The sequence below is a fragment of the Dreissena polymorpha genome, chromosome 12, assembly GCF_020536995.1.
Source record: "Dreissena polymorpha isolate Duluth1 chromosome 12, UMN_Dpol_1.0, whole genome shotgun sequence".
In the NCBI taxonomy this organism is placed as follows: Eukaryota; Metazoa; Mollusca; class Bivalvia; order Myida; family Dreissenidae; genus Dreissena; species Dreissena polymorpha.
In genome coordinates, this window is record NC_068366.1 from 31469154 (window position 1) to 31476889 (window position 7736).

Below are 7736 nucleotides of genomic sequence, written 5' to 3' on the forward strand. Positions count from 1 at the left end.
CGAACACGTCACTCTCAAATGACAATTAATTTATTTAAGCGTTTTTTTTTTGCGGTTTCCAACGTTTTGTGACCATGGTTAAGTGATCAAAAGTTCCAAACATGAATCGTCCTGGTTTATGGGTTGGTGCGCGCTTTTCGAGTAAAAACCCGCTGCCATGCTGACATAGTAACGTGTCGTCTAAATGTATGTTAGACACGTAATTATTCAAACGTTGTTATAAAGTATAACGTATGTGCTTGTCTTTAAATGTCGAATAAGTCCCAAAAAGGACTTGCCTTAATCTTGAAATATTACGGTTATGTTTAAGTGCAGTAACAGCTTACCTGCGGATATAGTCACTTGCCGTCTTAAACCGTCCTGCGCGCATGATAATGTATTCGATTCAGACATTGTATTGACTTACGGCGGCTTTAATTATTTATAACGGAGGAGACCCATTTTTCCGTTTCGAAAAGTCGCACACGGATTATGGACTTTTACGAGTTTGTAGAATATAGAAACATCTATCGCCCTGCACGTGATCATTTGTCCAAAACGTTAGTGTTACATTTTAAAGGGACAATCAACCAGATTGACGAAAAAAGAAAAGTTCTAAAATACCGTATTTTTACAATTATTAGTTTATGTTGATTAAAATATCACGACTAGAATATTACATGACTTGAAAAATGGTGTTTCATATTTTCAATATTTTCAATATTCGGTAATAAAATTTGACTGTGTACTACCAGTTGACTCTAAATAACGCAAGTCGATTGATCATCATCGTTCATGTGGTAAACCCAGGAATGTAATATCCGCATGCGTAGTGAATACTTGCGTTACTTGCGTTATTTATAGTGTGTATATCGTTATGTCACCTATAGGTGAAAATATGTGTTTTTTACAGTCGGGATAATTATGGAATTGAAAACATGGCTATGGATGTGACATTCATGTTGATTTTGTAGTGATAGCCATGTTGATAATGGAGTTGATAGTCGGGATGATGTATATGACATTTATGGTGATTATGAAGTTATGATTGATTATGTTGATGTAGTTAATAGTCATGGTGATGAATGTTACATTCATTGTGATTTTGTAGTTGATATTCATGGTGATTGTGTAGTTGCTATTTATGATGATCATGCAGTTAATAGTCTTCGTGGTGATGGACAAGTTGTCGTGTCAATAGTCTTATATTGTATTAATTGTGGTGGCGGGGGTGATAATCATGATGACGAGAGAGATGAAAGTAATTGAGGTGGCGTTGTTAGTTTTGATAAATATGAAAGTTTTTATCGTGGAGATTACGGATGTTATAGTCGCAATGATTATGGTGGTGATTGTTGAGGTGAAATGCAACTCTACCTCAATAACAAGATATGTGCAGCGAACATACACCTGCTTTAATTGCGCCAGTTTAATACCACGCTAAACGTCATCCTCATTACGCTTTTTTCATGGAACATCGTGATTGCGGGTATTTAGTTTCTTGTTTCACATTCAATTCACGGAAAAGTCAATATTTGTTACATTCAATGATGTATTTATTACAGCACATCATATTTAGTTTCGATCTCCGTTTCGGTAGTCGTTCAACTAAGAGATGCAAACAAACCCGCTTTTGATAAAAAAACAAAACTTCAGCGCAAGTTTAAAACTTTAATAATTTTACACAAATAGATTTCAGAAGCGTATAAAATTTTAGTCAAGTACAAACTATTATAGACAACGCTTAACGAACAGCATGTGTTGTTTGACACACAATTAATCATTTCTCGTATAGGTGATTAAACAATTAAATTCTAAATTTAAATTGTGTTTGTATGCAAAGCACAAAATAACGGTACAATAATGCCCATCTGACGTAAGAATAAATACACGCTTATACGGAACGACATACGCCTACACAAAAATGTAAAGTAACAATCTTAAAATAGTGTCAGTTTACATCCTTATTTATTTCACAACAATTTTTTTATGTGAATTTTGTGCAAACTGTTTGGGGACAGTCTATTCAACTGAAATGTGATTATTTTGACATTTATCACTTTATCAGCCGGTGTTTATCACGAAGAAACTCGATACTCTATATACGCATGTCATGTTAATGCAGCCATTATGTCTTAAGATATTCACAAGGTGATAAATATAATTCAGGCAAATTAAATCAGACCACCTATTTTAAATGACTCATGGTTACAAATAACTTGGGGTATGAGTTTCCTTATATTTGGTGGGAACGCAGTTTATATTACATCCGAATTATGAGTATTGACACCGTACATCCTTTTTCATAATTCAGTGACGATTGAGAATAAAGGATGTAATAAATGCAAGTCATTCAAATCAATAATTCATTTTGCAAAGAAAGAAAACCGGAAAACAATCAAGCGACAACATCTATCGCTAACACATTGTCCGAGCTTAAATGCGATTTTATATATTGGGCGATTGTTGTTTGTGGTGTGTGTGTGTTGTTATAAAAGCATTTTTCATATTTTATTAAATTAGAGGTAAAGGTATACATAATGTTGAAAGCTGCTTTGTGATGTTTATGCTATATGCAGTTATGTTTCACTTATTATTCGATAGGTGTAACATAGCCTTCATGAAGAGTCCTATAAATCATTTTATAAAAGAGGCCGATTTAAAATTTATATTAATTTTTTATTTCATAACAACAAAACAGCGAGAGGTCTTGTTGTTCTTAAACGATATCGTTTAAGTAAAAACGCAAAGCTTCTGAAGACTTGTTTAATTATAGGTTGAGGCTCAATATTAAATAACTGTTTATTTATTCCATACAAAATTAATAAAAAATAATAATTTCAATATAAATTCATTTCTTTGATTTGAAGAAGCGAATACGTGTCTTCGGAATATAAAGGTTAAAATCTCGTATCGATAAAGAAACAAGAAGACGACAATAATCCATGCGTGATCTCGATTTCATTAGTGACTGTCTGACGTCACCAATACGGTATATAAGCTCGGGTTTCACATATCTCATCCGTTTGCGAAATAGCTTTGGCTTAAAAACACGTGTATACACATCAATATAACAGGAATCTACAATATCGGGTAGAGGTCGCGGCGTGCGAAACGAGCGGGGCAAGCCGTAGCGGGGCAGGGACAGAGAGGGGGCGGGGGTTGCGGCGGCGGGCGATCCGTCCGGCACCGGCGAATGGACAAAGGGCCAGACAGCGTACAAGGGCTTCGGCGGAAACGGCGCCGGTATCAGAGACAGCACCAGACCCTGTTCCTGGGCCGGAACCAGAGGCGACACTCGCAGCAGCGCCACATGCAAAGCGTCGTAGCGCAGACGATAGCGCCTCTAATGGTGAGGTTATTTATTTCTGTGGTATATTCCACACAGCCGATGGGCTACCACGTGGTCACAACGCGGGTAAGCACGAGGAAATAGCGTGCAATGCAAACGATAACTTCCCTAGATCTAGTCTGTCTCGTATGGCTAACTTTCACAGCATTTTTGTATTGCCTGGACTAAACTAAAGATGATGTATCAACTCAGTGCCTGTGCCGCTTAAACAGCGTATTTGTTGTGGCGAATTTGCATTATTTCTTAAGGGGGGCAGTTGATCAAGCGAATTACACAAACAGGGGTTCTGTTTTCGTTAAGAATAATGTATCGTTAGAAAGTCGTCCAAAGGAATGCACAGATGTAATTAGTTATATCGAACGGTGGTCAGATGCATTTATAATTGTAATGGACATGTATGTATCTGCTCAACCTCAGAGGCTATACGAAATGTTGCATTATTGTTATACGATACTTTTTATACGAGTGTACAGCACGGCACGGAGGACATTTTTGAAAGAAATATGACCACCAGTTTCGGTCTCGATAGGCGGTCATGCCTTCTTCATTGTCGGCGCTCAATCATGATTTGTGGCCTAGATGCCTTTCATTTAGAGAAACAAGTGTCGCATCAAGGCAAATGGGAGGGACATTTGCCGGGACTTCCTAAGAAATTCATGTCGATTTGGTCATTATTGTAAATATGAACACGTGTGTGTCAACTGCGGTGGTAGCCACCCATTCAGTTCATGTTATCCGGAAAATAGGGGGCATTCTTGTCTGTCAAATACGAATCACCAACCAAACATTCAGATCTAGAGGCCAGTCGCTTTCGCGGTCAACCACGTGGTGCCCCAAGATTAAGACCCTTTTATAGACCCGGAAGGGGCGGCTTTGGTCACTGATAGCCGGGCTTTTTCATAAGCTCCGTCGCAAATTTTAGTAGAAGTTTTAGAGTCATTGCTAAATAATAACTATTCAGTTGATGGACTTGTACTGTTGTCAGATTTCAAATATGGCTTTTGGCTAAGCTATGAAGGAAAACGAAAGGCCAGTTTTTTTCAAAAACCTTTAATCTGCTGCTCAATACATGCATTCGTCAGTAGTACACAATTTTTTATAAAGACACTTTAGGCGGGTCGTGTCGCTGAACCATTTATTAAGGTTCCACTAAAAAACTTCAATTTTCTCCAACAAGAATAGTATATAAATATTGCATGTCTGACAGGGTGACAGTAAATTTGTCAACTTGAGGAATATTGTCAACCGAGGCAAAGCCGATGTTGACAGTATTTTTCCGAAAGTAGACAAATTGACTGTCACCCTGTCAGACATGTAATATTTATGTTATTATATCAAAAAAAAACTATTCAAACATGAACAATTTATATGAACCATGAATTTGGTCGTCTGTTTACAACGGAAATGCAAAACTGCGTACTGCGGGTGCGCGAATGGGACCTTAAATTGTTTTACCATTCCGCACATGATTGCTAAGGTAGCGGGCGACGGTATTTTTTGGAGCGGCGACATTATGTTTTGGACATTAAATTTTTTCCCGCTGGGTCTTAGAGTATTTCTATGTCACGATGGCCCATGGGAATTTAGCATGGTGAATAAAAGTAATGTATAATAATACAAATAAAAATCACCGGGCGAGTATAGATCAATCATTTGTCATATTCATATGGAAATTCAGTTAATGATTATATCAATCCAAAAATATTTCAGTTAATTGTTCGAATTTTGACGAAGCAATTTATATGATTTATGATCTGGGTTAAAGTTGCTTTTTGTTTAAAATGGACATAAAGAGTGCATTAAGATTGTTGCCAATCCATCCTTGTGACTTTGAATTGCTTGGGCTTTATTTTAATGAAAATTACTTTTTCGATAAATGTGCGGCTCTTGGTTGCAGTATTTCACCTAAATTGTTTGAAACGTTTTCGAAATTTCTAGATTATGTTATCAAGGCCCGTTTAACAAACCGGAAGCTTTTGCTTTATTTAGATGACATCCTTTCTGGGCTCATATCTGAACAGGGTTGTCCACGGAACATGGAAATATTTACTGAAGCCATGCGAGAAATAGGCGTTCCATTAGCTAACGAGAAGACGGAGGGACCGTCGCACGTTTTAGTTTTTTAGGGCTCGAACTTGACATAGTCAATATGGTTTTTAGGGTCCCCACAGATAAAATAAAAGAGGTTGTATGAAACACTAAAGTTGTTCTTAACAGTAAAAATGTAAAGTTGAAAGTAATGCAGTCTCTAATAGGCTTATAAAATTTTTGCTGTCGGTCAATTGTTATTGTAATACCATTTTTCAGACGTCTGATTAACGCGACATGCGGTATAAAACAATCACAACATCACGTTAGAATAACAAATGCCATGAGGCGTGACTTTATTATGTGGCTTGATTTCTTTGAACATTTCGACGGGGTTTCCGTTTTTTCACGATCGATATTGTCTATCAAATGACAACATCAAGTTCTTTACTGAGAGTCCGGGTGGTATAGGTTTTGGTGTCTGGTTTTACTGCCACTGATGCCTGGAAAGTGGCATAAGGACTGGGTTCTAAAAGGGCTTACTAAAGATATAACATTGCTGGAATTGTTTCCTATAATGGTGGCCACGGTCGTGTTTGGTGAACATGAATAATAAGAACATTCGCCTTCATTGTGACATAAGGTAGTTGTTTACATACTGAATTCGATGTCGCCAAAGTCAGTTCGCATTCTTGCTTTATAGAGAGTATTTACCATGCAAGGAATTGTTTACACTTGTGTATTAAAAGCGGACCTTATTCCCGGTAGAAAAAAACGATGTTGAAGATGCATAATCACGGTTTCAGCAAGAGGGATTTCGTAGACTAGACCCGTTGGCGGACACGTCAGCAACTAAAATGGAGGCCTATCAATGGAATATATTCAACATAGCTAAAGATATGGTACTCGCAGGTATTTTTGAAAGCACGCAATTCGCTTATAAAATGGGGATATATTCATGTAATAAATTCAGGGAGTTGTGTAGATTAGCTGTAGCATGGCCAGCATAGCCATGAAATCATGTTTGTTAAGTATTTTTTGGGAAGCATTATTCACCGTCTTCTATAACTACATACATATCGGGATTGTCGTATGATCATATGCTTAGCAGTTGGTACTGCATTTCGGATATATTTGTTTTGAGCAAATTACTCAAGGACTGTCACAGGCAAATACCTGTCGTGGATTAAAGAACCCCTTGAACCATCTCTATTTTGGACAAATATGTTCTAGTGTTCCAATGGGCGCTCATGATACACCTGAACCTGTATTGTTCCAGGCTATCGTTGCGTTGACATTTGTTGGTTTATTCAGAATCAGCGAATTAGTTTTTACACATAATGACACTAGATCACTTTTGTTTGAAGACGTGCGGCTGGCCGCACGTCAACAGCAGGTTTGAATATTTTCAAGCTATGTCAAAAACTAATAAGTTTGGAAATCCTGTTAATTTAAGACTTTAAGACTTCCTTGTGAAACACATACATTAATATGCCCAGTTTGCAACCACAAACTATATTTTGGCATTCGGCCCGTAACGTCGGATCAACTTTTTGTGCTCAATAACTATAGACCAGTCACGCTTTATCAATTTTCAGAGGTACTTAAAAGTGTTTAATACAGTCTGGTTTTGATTGCAATGTTTTTAAATCACACATATTATAATAGGCAGAGCGACACATTTACAAAGTACGAGGATGTCAGGCGATCAAAGTATGCGGATGGGCAGGTGGAACTCGAATACGTATATGTCATATATGCAGTTACTGCTCCTCTATAAATATTATTGGATTATGGGAGATTCTATCTCTTATTGGGCCGGTCAGCGGGCTGAGTTGCGAGGGATGCCGGACTCAAACATCCCGGGTAGGACATGAGTGGTATGGATGGGCGTTTGTGGTAGGGGTGGGCAGACGCCGTACACAAGATGCAGCTCCCCGCTCTATTCCGGATTCCACCGAAGGTACTAATAGTCCACCTGTGGGGTACTGATTTGGTCTGGAATTACCTTTAAGTTTTCTTTAAACAAATGTAATAATCCATTAAATATTTGAATAGGGCATTTCCGGCGAGCATCATTGTCTGGACAAACATTTTGCCCAAATTTAATTGGAGGGCTCCGTAAACGGGAAGCAAAAACATAGACTAAAACGGAAACTTGTGAAACATGTTGGCCACAAAAGAATGCGCTCTGTAATGGCCATATTCCACTACGAAAACAAACCCACGATTCGCTACGATTTCTCACATTTATTGAATCGGGAAGACTCGTGACAGTCTGCGATTCAGTTACGACAGTGGTACGATTGAGTTACGACGAATCGTGGGGTTAGGTTGAAGTCTTGCGAATAGGGTCGCGACTTCACTACGATGTGTA